Raw genomic sequence first — 11,784 nt, forward strand, 5'->3', positions numbered from 1 at the left:
TACAAGTGGGTCTGGTATAGGCCACACAACGTATATAGAAAGGTGCCTTTTTTTTTTTTGAGACAGAGCCTCACTCTGTCACCCGGGCTGTAGTGCAGTGGCCAGATCTCGGCTCACTGCAAGCTCCGCCTCCCGGGCTCACGCCATTCTCCTGCCTCAGCCTCCCGAGTAGCTGGGACTACAGGCGCCTGCCACGATGCCCGGCTATGTTTTTTGTATTTTTTTAGTAGAGACGGGGTTTCACCGTGTTAGCCAGGATGGTCTCGATCTCCTGACCTCGTGATCCACCCGTCTTGGCCTCCCAAAGTGCTGGGATTACAGGCTTGAGCCATCGTGCCCGGCCGAAAGGTGCCTTTGAAAAGAGCTGTGTAGAGCTTGTCCTTCTGCCCTGACCCTCTACTTTTTTGCATTTCACTTAAGTCAGTAGGCTATATTCCCTTCTCCAGATACCTGTTAGGATTCTTTTGAGTGGATTCTTTCCTATTTCATATATGTAATAAGCTATACACCACAGGAAAGGGTATCTTAAATATCTTTATGGATGAATGCACACTTCAGTTTACCTTATTGCAGCTAAAAGTAATTGTACCTCTTGTCAAGAGAGCATCCCGTTTTACTTGGTTTGGCTCACTGACAAAGTAAGCAAGCTCCTGATGCAATTTGAGAGCCCTGAAAGCAGCAAATGGGGATTCTACTTCAGCTGTCTAGTGTGGGAAGATTTTCTTGGTCAAGTTTTTGTTGGGGGAAAGAACAGTCCAAACCTTTGTGAGCTGTATGTTCTCATCCCAGCTACATGCACGTGGCTATATAGAACTTTTTGCAGTTTGGCCTTCTTTGGAGATAGCAACGTGTTTTTACATGTGGACTAAAGCAAAATGAAAACTAGGCACATGCCAGTAGACCAAATCAGCGTCCTAGCAGAGCACACTGGCATTGTACAGTTTATATCCTCTGTCCCTGGGGTCTGGCTTCCATTTACTTAATTTCTTAAGAGTTTACACTGGTATTTATATATTTTTTTCTTTATTTCTTTGAGTATCTTGGTTTCACTTATTTTATTTGTTCTTTTCTATGTCTTCTTAGATCTAAAGGAATGAAGAATTTTAGGATTTGAAGTGTCTTAAGTAATCATTTAGTCTAAACCTCTCATTTGCAGATAAGAAAACAAACTCAGAGAGATGTGGTGACTTGCTCAAATAGTGACAGAACTTCCTCGGCCATATGGAGGGGTCATATAATACCCTTGTGTCATCAGTTTGAGGTACCTCCCATAATTTTAAGGGGTATGTGGCTTTAATTACATTACTATTTGAATGGAGAATATTAATTTATATGCTGCACTAGTTCATTTAGAATCATGGACACAATCGAGTTGAACTCTTCACACTTTTTGGTTGAGAAGGTTAAGACCTAGAAGATGGAAATTTATTCATCCAGGATTACAGACCATAAACATTTATTCTGTGTTTAGATTTTTTTAAATTGAATTATTTTTATTTATTTATTTAGAGAGAGGATCTTGGTATGTGTGTGCTTAGTTTTAACGTGAGTCAGAGCAGTGCTATCTAGTAGAACGTTGTATTAGGTTGGTGCAAAAGTAATTGCAGTTTTGCAATTAAAAGTAATGGTAAAACCATGATTACTTTTCACCAACCTAATATAAGTAGTTAAAATTAATTTAAAATTCAACTCCCGGGGGAGTGGGGTGGAACAACAGAAAACCAGCTCCTTTGCCTTTACTAGCCACGTTTCAGGTGCTTAGTAACTGTGTGTGGCTGTGGAATTGGACTGCTCAGCTGTAGAGTGTTTCCCTTTCTTGTTAATCTTGTTTTAGAAATGTTAGTGGTGGAGACCAAGGCATATGAATATGACTAGAATTGCCAGCTACACATTAGAAGGTTTAGGTTTAAAACTGGGAGTAAAGACTTAACTCTTGGAGCTTGGGATAGTGCTACAACTAGTCCTGGCCTGAGCCTTTTCTTCATTCATGTTTTATCCTTTTTTTTCTTTATTTTTGGACACTGATAAGAACCTGTATGAGATTCTTTTTTTTCCCCCGGTGTTGCAGGTGTCTTGTTTTACCAGTTTATTAGATTGGTGCAAAAGTAATTGTGGATTTTGCCATTAATTTTAATTGCAAAAACCACAGTTACTTTTGCACCAACCTAATAAAAATCCCAACCTTAGGCTTGAGTTCTCCTGGGCTCAAGCAATTTTCTTACCTCTGCCTCCTGAATAGCTGGGACTGTAGGTGTGCACCACCACACCTGGCTAATTTTTATATTTTTGATAGAGATGGGGTCTTGCTCTTTTGCACAGGCTGGTCTCTAACTCCTGGCCTCAAGTGATCCTCCTGCTTCAGCCCCCAAGGTAAGGTGTTGGGATTGTGGGCATGAACCACTACTCCCAGCCCTTTATACTTAAAAAAAAAAAAAAAAAAAAAAAATTCCTAACTGTAAATCGATAAATAATAGCTATTATTTATAGGGTACAAAGTGATGTCATGATTCTTGTATACAATGTAGAATAATTAAATCAAGTTAATTAATATTCATCACCACAAATACTTTTTTGTGGGGAGAAAATTGGAAATTCTCTTTGTGATTTTGAAATGCGCAGTGGGATGAGTATTTACTACATTCACCATGCTATGCACTATATCTCAAAGAAAAAACCCCTTTTTCCTCCTAATTAAGGCTTTGTCTCCCCTGACCATCATCTTCTCCATTCCTCTCACCTTCCAGCAATCTTTATACACTTATCTCAGGTAGTAACCACTTGATTGCCAAGATTCCATATAAGAAGTTTTAGTCTTTTTTACCTTTGTACTATGGATTATGGAAGTTTCAGCTTTTACATCAAATTAAGGTTGATTGTGTACCTTGGCTGAGTCCACTAAATATAGCTTGGTGATTGGGATCATGTAGTCATTTGTACCTTTGCTGTGCGTCCTTGCCCACTGTTGTTACAATAGGCAGAGAGAGTTCTTTGGGCCTTACTTCAGATGTCGATGTACTAATTTATGACTTGGTTCTATTTTAATAGCAGCTTAGATTGTGTTGGCTTCATGTATACCTGCAGTGATTTGAGTGTCCATTAGGGTGCATAGCCAGACAATAATGTAATCCAATTAGGTGCCAAGATGTTTACTTCAAGTACTTTACATACATGATTTTGCTTTTAGAAGGTGATAGTATGGATTTACGTTGGGTGTTTTGTACTTTACACTGTAGTCTTTTTGCATTTTTTCTTCTTTTTTTGGTATGGTGATTATTGATTATTGGCTTAGAAGCCTTGGTACTCCTACCTCGGCCTGCATTAAAATGGTTGGTCTTTCTGAAATTGACTGATCGAGTTGCCTATATATAGATTTTTGTTGGAAGATGCCTCTGAAGACGTAGGAATTAGGTTATTTATCAATAGTCACGTAAGTTGGTTGTTTCCTGATTATGGGCATTTGTGCAGTTATTTTTGATGGTTTTTGTATTCAAAATTTTGTGGATGATTTTAAATTTACAGTATGCTATGCATTGAAGGTAAAAATGGTGAACAAATCCTCATAGAGATGAATTATCTTCCCATCTCATTACCTTCCATCTCTTCAAACTTGGGTGTTTTAGAAAATGTGTGAGAGTACTTGCAGCAATGGGATTGTTGAGATCTGCATTAGGAGGGCATTCTGAGGTGGCCTGTCCTGGGACTTCCTGATGCCGGTTAAAAAGTAGAGTTCTTTGCTTTTGTGTGTCCAAGCTTTGTGATACCACCTGTGTGTCTAATGGAGAGTGCATCTTTAGTTGTGTATGATACATGCTCTCAGGAGGAAATGCTTTCTTGCATGTTATGCAATAGCTGTTGTTTCCTCTTGTGAGTTTACATCAGGAATATCATGGTATTTATATTAGAAATTTATATGAGGCTGAGTGAGGTGGCTCACACCTGTAATCCTATCACTTTGGGAGGCTGAGGTGGGAGGATTGCTTGAGCCTAAGTGTTTGAGACCAGCCTGGGCAACATAGCAAGACCTCATGTGTAAAAAAAAAAAAAAAAAAAGAATTTATATGAGAGGATAGGGAGCAGATTACTGCTGCTCTCCCCTCCGGCCCACCCAAAGTGAGTTTTTTTGACTTTTTTTTGTTTGTTTTTTTGAGATGGAGTCTTGCTCTTGTTGTCCAGGCTGGAGTGCAATGGCGCTATCTTGGCTTACTGCAACCTCCGCCTCCCAGGTTCAAGGAGTTCTCTTGCCTCAGCCTCCCAAGTAGTTGGGATTATAGGCGCCTGCCACCACGCCCAGCTAATTTTTGTATTTTCAGTAGAGATAGGGTTTCACCACGTTGGCCAGGCTGGTCTCGAACTCCTGACCTCGTGATCCCCCCACCTCAGCCTCCCACAGTGCTGGGATTACAGACGTGAGCCACCGTGTCTGGCCGGCTTTTTGTTTTTAAATAAATTTAGTGTCCATATAAGAGTGATTTGGGGTAAATCCTTTATTTTCCTCAACTGTAAAACAGGGAGGATGATAATAATAGGATGGAAAAGCACTTGTACAATGCCAACACAAAAGGTTTGTAAGGATGGTTTTCATTCCTGCTGTTCTCAAATTTTGTGATTAATTAAGGAAGTTCACTTAGATGCTGTTTAGTTGAGAATTTGTGGTTTTGGTGTTTTAGTCCAAAGCAGTCCTCATTCTAAAACGTTATTTTTATCATTATGTTGCACTTGCGTTCTCTTTATTGGTGTTCGTCAGAGTCAGCAGTACTGAAAAGAAGAGAAATCTTGTGACAGGGTTAGGTTGTGTGACAGGGTTAGGTTGTGGGACTGTTGAGAAAAATGCAGTCTGTTGAAGGAATGATTGGCTAAAAATAAAAGTATATATTTTCTTTTCCTGTCTTGATTTCTTTTTTGGAGAGAAGGGGCTTTGGATTCATTCCTCTAAGAGAATAGTCTAATGCTATCAACTGCTGAACCACATCTGATATTATTGATGATTAAAACCATAGTCTTCCTCGTGAGCTTCCATGATGCTGTGCAGCAGAGCCCAGTGTTTCGGAATAGCCTTACTCTAAACATGTCCCTTTCTCACTCCGTCCTTTAATTATGATGTAAATAGAAATTAAATACTTGGATAATTCCCCCCTTTTCAGCTTTAGTGTTCTTTAGGGAGAACCTTTCATCATCCTCATGGATTCCACCCTCATCTGTTTATGTTTAACTTTCAAAGCATCTCTTTGTGGCTTAGCTTTTTTTAGTGGTCTTGTGCCATAGTATGTCTGGATACTGTCAGTTAAATTCTTTCCCTGTGAGGATAGGAAACCTTGGATCTTGATTTTTTTCAACCGTGCTTGTCTGACTTCTCCTTCACCATCAATACCTTCTCAGTCCCACAGGGCTTAAAGCAGATTTTAGTTTTTTATTTTACTTCTCTGTTTTTTTTTTTTTTTTTAACCAAGTCCTGCTTAATTTTTTCTGTAGCCACTGGTACCATGTTTAAAGCTTTATTTTTATATTAGAGTCATATATTGTTGAAGCAACAAGAAAATTTAGAGTTAATTTATTCCAACTCTCTTATTTTATTTTTGAGACAGGGCTTCACTCCCGTCACCCAGACTGGAGTGCTATGGGGCAATCTTGGCTCATTGAAACCTCTGCTCCCTGAGTAGCTGGGACTAGACATAAGCCACTGCATCTGGCTAATTTTTTTTTTTTTTTTTTTGAGATGGAGTTTTGCTCTTGTTGCCCAGTGCCCAGTTTGGAGTGTAATGGCACAATCTCAGCCCACTGCAACCCCTGCCGCCTGGGTTCAAGCCATTCTCCTGCCTCTGCCTCCCGAGTAGCTGGGACTACAGGCACCCGCCACCACACCCGGCTAATTTTTTTTTTTTTTTTAAAGTAGAGACGGGGTTTCACCTTCTTGGCCAGGCTGGTCTCAAACTATTGACCTTAAGTGAGCCACTGTGCCCAGCCATTTTTTTTTTTCCGGTAAGTTTTGTAGAGGTGGGGTCTCACCATGTTGCTCAGGGTGTCCTCTAACTCCTGAGCTCAAGTGATTGACCCACCTTGGCCTCCCAAAGTGCTGGGATTACAGGCATGAGCCACTACTACACCTGGCCTATTTTATTTTATAGATGAAGAAATGGATACTCAGGTTAAGTGATTTGTCTTAGCTTCTCATTACCTGTGTGACCTGATATTACAGCTCTGTGGCCTCTCAACATTTAATACTTCTTCCCAGTCCAACATTCTTCTTTCTTTTTTTTTTTGTTTTTGTTTTTTTTTTTGAGACAGGATTTTGTTAGGTAGCCCAGGCTGGAGTGCTGTGGCGCGACACAGTTCACTGTAGCCTCGACCTCCTGGGCTCAAATGATCTTTCTGCCTCAGCCTCTAGAGTAGCTCGGACCACAGGCGTGCGCTACCATGCTTGGCTGATTTTTAAAAGTTTTGTAGAGAATGGGGTTTGCAGTGTTACCCAGGCTGGTCTCGAACTCCTGGGCTCAGGTGATCCTCCTGCCTTGGTCTCTCAAAGTGTTGTGATTATAGGCATGAGCCCCAGCATTTTTTCTTAAAAACTTCTAAGTTTTCTTTAAGCTAAAGTTTTATATGTCCATATTTTGGAGTCAACTATTCTAGGAGATTGGGTAAGACAAACAGGAGTCCTTAAGTATCCCACTCTCTTTTTTTCCCTTTCCTGAAGATAGTGTAATACTTTGGGCTGTTTTAACCAGTTAAAAATACATATTTACTTCCATATGTCTGAAGATTATATTTGAAGACTTCATACTTGTGTGTATACTTGATGATTTTTTTAGTTCTAAGCAGTATCTATTAATTTTCTGACATAGAAAATAAGAATTGGCTCTCTCTTCTTTCCTTTACTGCACCTTCATCCCCATTTTCTGTCTTCCCTATCCACCCAGTAGAGGTTTGTTAACATTTTGGTTAAATCACTATTTAGTTTTTTCATTACAACCATGTGTACTACATTACGACCATGTATACTTTTTTTTTTTTTTTTTGAGGCGGAGCCTCGCTCTGTCGCCCAGGCTGAAGTGTCATGGTGCGATCTCAGCTCACAGCAACCTCTGCCTCCCGGGTTCAAGCAATTCTCCTGCCTCAGCCTCCTGAGTAGCTGGGATTAAGGTGTGCGCCACCACGTCTGGCTAATTTTTGTGTTTTTAGTAGAGATGGGGTTTCACCATGTTGGGCAGTCTGGTCTCAAATTCCTGACTTTGTGATCTGCCTGCCTTGGCCTCCCAAAGGGCTGGGATTACAGGTATGAGCCACCGCACCTGGCCCATGTATACTATTTATAGCTGTTAAGTGGTAAATTACAAATACTTTCCTTTCCTAAACAACTTTTGGTTTCCTCTGGAAATGTGTTACTGTGTTACTGTGTGTGTGTGTGTGTGTGTGTGTGTGTGTGTGTGTGTGTGTGTGTTTTGAGTTGGAGTCTCACTCTGATGCCCAGGCTGGAGTGCAGTGTCGGCAGTCTTAGCTCCTGGCAACCTCTGCTTCCCGGGTTCAAGTGGTTCCCCTGCCTCAGCTTCCTGAGTAGCTGGGATTATAGGTGTGTGCCACCATACCTGGCTACTTTTTGTATTTTTAGTAGAGATGGGGTTTTGCCGTGTTTGCCAGGCTGGTCTTGAACTCTTGACTTCAGGTGATCCACCTGCCTCGGCCTCCTAAAGTGCTGGGATTACAGGCATGAGCCACTGTGCCCAGCCATGTGTGTGTGTGCACGCGTGTGTGTGTGTGTTTAAGTGTACTTATCACTAATTTAGCCTCAGACTTTTAGCCAGTTACATGTTCAGATCTTCCCTCAGCTTTATCCTTTTGAAGGAATCTTTCTAGTTTGGACTGCTGGCCCTCCCATTCTGCGACCTTTGGGGTTCTTTTTGACTCTTTCCTCCCCACTGGGTCTCCTGTTCCTGTGTTCTGTGTTACCTTGTTGCTCTCACTGGTTTAGTGGAGCACAGTTGCCGGTAGTTTTCAGTGAGAAAGGTGTATAGGAGGTAGATCTTTTGAGATTGTGTGTCTTTCTGTGTGTGTACTCGTGATTGATATAGTTTAACTGGGTATATGCTTTTGGGTTGGGAAAATTTTTCCTTCTATTTTAGTCTGCTCAGGATTGCCATAACAAAATATCATAGGCTGGGTGGCTTAAACAACAGAAATTTATTTTCTCACGTTCTGTAAGCTAGAAGTTCAAAATCAAACTTCTTGCTAATTTGGTTTCTAGTGAGTGGCCTCTTTCTGGTTTATGGACACCATCTCTTCTCACATGTGGTGCCAGTCATCATACCAGATGACACAATCTGGAGCACCATAATCCCAAATGTTGGAATACCTGAAGATCAGAATCCCTGAAGATCAAAATCCTTAAAGATCATAATCTCTAAAATTCTGAAAATCACAAAAGATTAAAATCATGAGTGTTGCAACCCTGAAAGCCAATTACTGGGGAAGGGATTAGTATGTTTTTTGTTGTGCATAGGATAGTTGCATCACGTTAGACGGAACTATTACCTCGTTATTGTCTTTATTTGTAAATTAAGTATGGTTTAAGGAGATGAGTGTGGTGCCAGGTTGACAATAGGTGGACTTGTGGACTCAGTTTTAGATGACACCTTAACTAAGGAATACCTAGAAGCCTGGTGAAACATTAGGTTTTGGATGTGTCTGTGAGAGTATTTCCAGAGGAGATGGAAAGATTCTCAAAACAGCATCTAAATACACTTGCTCAATCACAAAACGTCAGGTATGAATGTCTGCCCTTACAAACCTTTTGTGCTGGCATCGTACAAGTGCTTTTCCATTCCTGTTATTAGTCATTATCCCTATTTTATAATTGATAATACCTCACTCACTAATGCATGAGTCTGAGTGGGCTGTGGGGAAGATCTGCCCTCAGTGTTGGCGGGCACCATCCAATCAACCAGGGCGCAGACACACTCTTCTGCTGCCTTGGACCTGAGAAATCCAGGGTTGCCAGCCTTTGGACTCCAGGATGTACACCAGCAGTCACTTTGGGTCCTGAGGCTTTTGTGGACTCAGAGCTAGAGATCACTGGCGTCCCTGGTTCTCAGGCTATTTGGATTGAGCCTTGTCACCGGCATCCCGGGGTCTTCAGCTTGCCTGTCATGGGACTTCACAGCACCATAATCACGTGAGCCCATTCCCCACATAAATCCCCTCTCATATATCTGTATACATATCTTATCCGTTCTGTCTTGCTGAAGAAGCTTAATACAAATCTGGTACTGGGGAAGTCAAATATTCCTTCTTACTGTGTTTCTTAAAACACAGTGGAACAGATCTGTGAAATTGTTCCCTTACAAAAAGGCTGTGAGAAGTGTATGAGGCTACTTAATGGTGAAAGATGAAAATGTTGAAGTTAATTATTACTGGGGCTATGAAAGCAGAAAGTTGCTTAATTGCAACAGCTGGACACAACAGACTTTGAAACAGACAACATGTACTTACAGAGTTTGAAGACCACAACCACTCTTCAAATACAAGTGTAAGGAGTGTTTTGAAGATCATAGACGTAGATCTGAAAACAGACAAACTACAAGAAATCTCTTCTGCCAAATTATTCAGTCCTATAAGACTTCTGCCCATTCACACGTAGCGCCAGTTTGCTATGCTATGTTTTTAGTCTTCACATCATATTCAATACTAGGGGTGTAAGTGGTATATATTCTTTTGGTTTTATGCATTTTTTGCACATTTGACTCCGTGTTGACTCTGTGTGTAAGCATTGTACATATGTGTAAAACTGTTGAAACTTCCTCAGTAAATGAAGAGATGTCCTTTTTGTGTATCTGCATTTGTGAAAGACAAAATTCAAGATCTCGGCTCTCTGAGCAACCGCATATGTGATGTTGATCCATCGTGGTTTTTGGTAGATCTCATCAAAAGACATAGGTTGTCCATCACGGTATTTTAGATGACTGCAGTTATAAAGCTCAGTGCATACAATTACCAACCGTAGTTATATGCATTTTAATGTATGTATGAATGAATGAGTGAGACAAGGTCTTGCTTTGTCACCCAGGCTGGAGTGCAGTGGCATGATCATAGCTCTCTGTAACTTCAAATTCCTGGGCTTTAAGCGACTCTCCTGCCTTAGCCTCCTGAGTGGCTAGGACTACAGATGCGTACTCCAAAGTCCAGCTAATTAAAAAAAAATTTTTTTGTAGGAGTGGGATCTCACTATGTTGCCCAGGCTGGTCTTGAACTGGCGTTAAGCATTCCACCTGTCAGAACCTCCCAAAGCTCTGGGATTTCAAGCCTGAGCCACCATGCTGGCTGTTATATGCATTTATGCATTTCGTTTTTGTTTTTTTTTTTACCTATTTCTTTATGAATGTGGTTTGTCTGCTCATAACTGTTAGTCTACCCATGTGACTGTCATTATTAGACCTGAATTATACCTTGTATCCTTGCAAAAATATGCATGTGATTATTGCCTTTTTTTTTTTTTGAGACGGAGTCTCCTTCTTTCGCCCAGGCTAGAGTACAGACAGTAGTGTGATCTCAGCTCACTGCAAGCTCCGCCTCCCGGGTTTACGCCATTCTCCTGCCTCAGCCTCCCGAGTAGCTGGGACTACAGGCGCCCGCCACCATGCCCGGCTAGTTTTTTGTATTTTTTTAGTAGAGATGGGGTTTCATTGTGTTAGCCAGGATGGTCTCGATCTCCTGACCTCGTGATCCGCCCGTCTCGGCCTCCCAAAGTGCTGGGATTACAGGCTTGAGCCACCACGCCCGGCCTGATTATTGTCTATTTTATTGTGTAAAGTGACCTATGACGTGTTCTCTTATTTTTTTATGTTTCTCAAATCCCCTTTAATTTTTATTTCTTGAGATGGAGTCTCACTCTGTTGCCCAGACTGGAGTACAGTGGCGTGAGCTCAGCTCACTGCAACTTCTGCCTACCAGGTTCAAGTGATTCTCCTGCCCCAGGCTCCCGAGTAGCTGGGATTACAGGCGCCTGCCACCACGCCCGGCTAATTTTTGTATTTGTAGTAGAGATGGGGTTTCACCGTGTTGGCCAGGCTGGTATTGAACTCCTGACCTCAGGCCATCCACCTGCCTCAGCCTCCCAAAGTGCTGGGATTATAGGAGTGAGCCATCATGCCTGGCCTGAAATCCCCCTTTAAAAACGTAAATACATGTCTTTGAAAAGTCTTTTTAAATTATTTTTTCCAGAATTATAGTTTTTGGATTTTGATCTTTTGGAATTGTAATTTTCAGGATTTTAGACTTTAGAGCTTTTGATCTTTCAGGCTCAAAAGGAAAGAACATCTCCCAGGACCAGATGTGGAGTAGGTGGGAATTGGAGAGAAGCTGAAGCCCAGGCCCAGCACCAGGCGCAGGGCCCAGGCGCTGCGGGGGTCCCAGCCATGAACACTTCATGCAGGTGGGCAGCTGGAGCCAGGGGGGCTCACTCTCTTGTGAAACGAGCAGAAAACAGGCCAAATTCTGCTGGGGGCTGCAGCTTGTACAGAGCAGCTGGTCTCCCGAGGGAAAAGGACACATACTTTGTGGAGGCCAGGAACTGGACCAGCCTGCTGGGGCTTGGTAACTCCATCCATAACCTCCTCAGGGTCTCCACAAGGCAGACACAGCGCAGTACCACAGGAGATGGCTGGGACAAAGAACCAGGAGCTGGCGGGTTGAGGCGGTGGGTGGGGGGCGGGCAATCCTGAAACAATGAGAAGAGCATAGAGAAGAGAAAGAAAAGTCATACCAGCTCAGAAGAGCTTACAAACCGACATTCAAAAACAC

At 41.9% G+C, this 11,784-nt stretch overlaps 1 protein-coding gene across 16 annotated transcripts in view; it reads left to right on the top strand.

The window, feature by feature from the left end:
- PPP6R3 (protein phosphatase 6 regulatory subunit 3) overlaps positions 1-11,784 on the top strand; it is a 160,045-nt gene that overhangs the window by 41,349 nt on the left and 106,912 nt on the right. Inside the window, exon 2 of one of the 16 annotated variants that reach the window (XM_017886667.1) lies at positions 1,157-1,283. The exons of 13 other annotated variants lie outside the window; for them this stretch is intronic. The gene's annotated coding sequence lies outside the window, so the exon portion shown is untranslated. Of the gene's footprint in view, positions 1-1,156; positions 1,284-11,282; positions 11,417-11,784 lie in introns of all 16 variants that reach the window. 2 more of the 16 variants (XM_017886682.1, XM_017886672.1) reach the window with 2 other exon arrangements.

Source organism: Rhinopithecus bieti, unplaced genomic scaffold, assembly GCF_001698545.2.
Source record: "Rhinopithecus bieti isolate Rb0 unplaced genomic scaffold, ASM169854v2 scaffold_1014, whole genome shotgun sequence".
Lineage (NCBI taxonomy): Eukaryota > Metazoa > Chordata > Mammalia > Primates > Cercopithecidae > Rhinopithecus > Rhinopithecus bieti.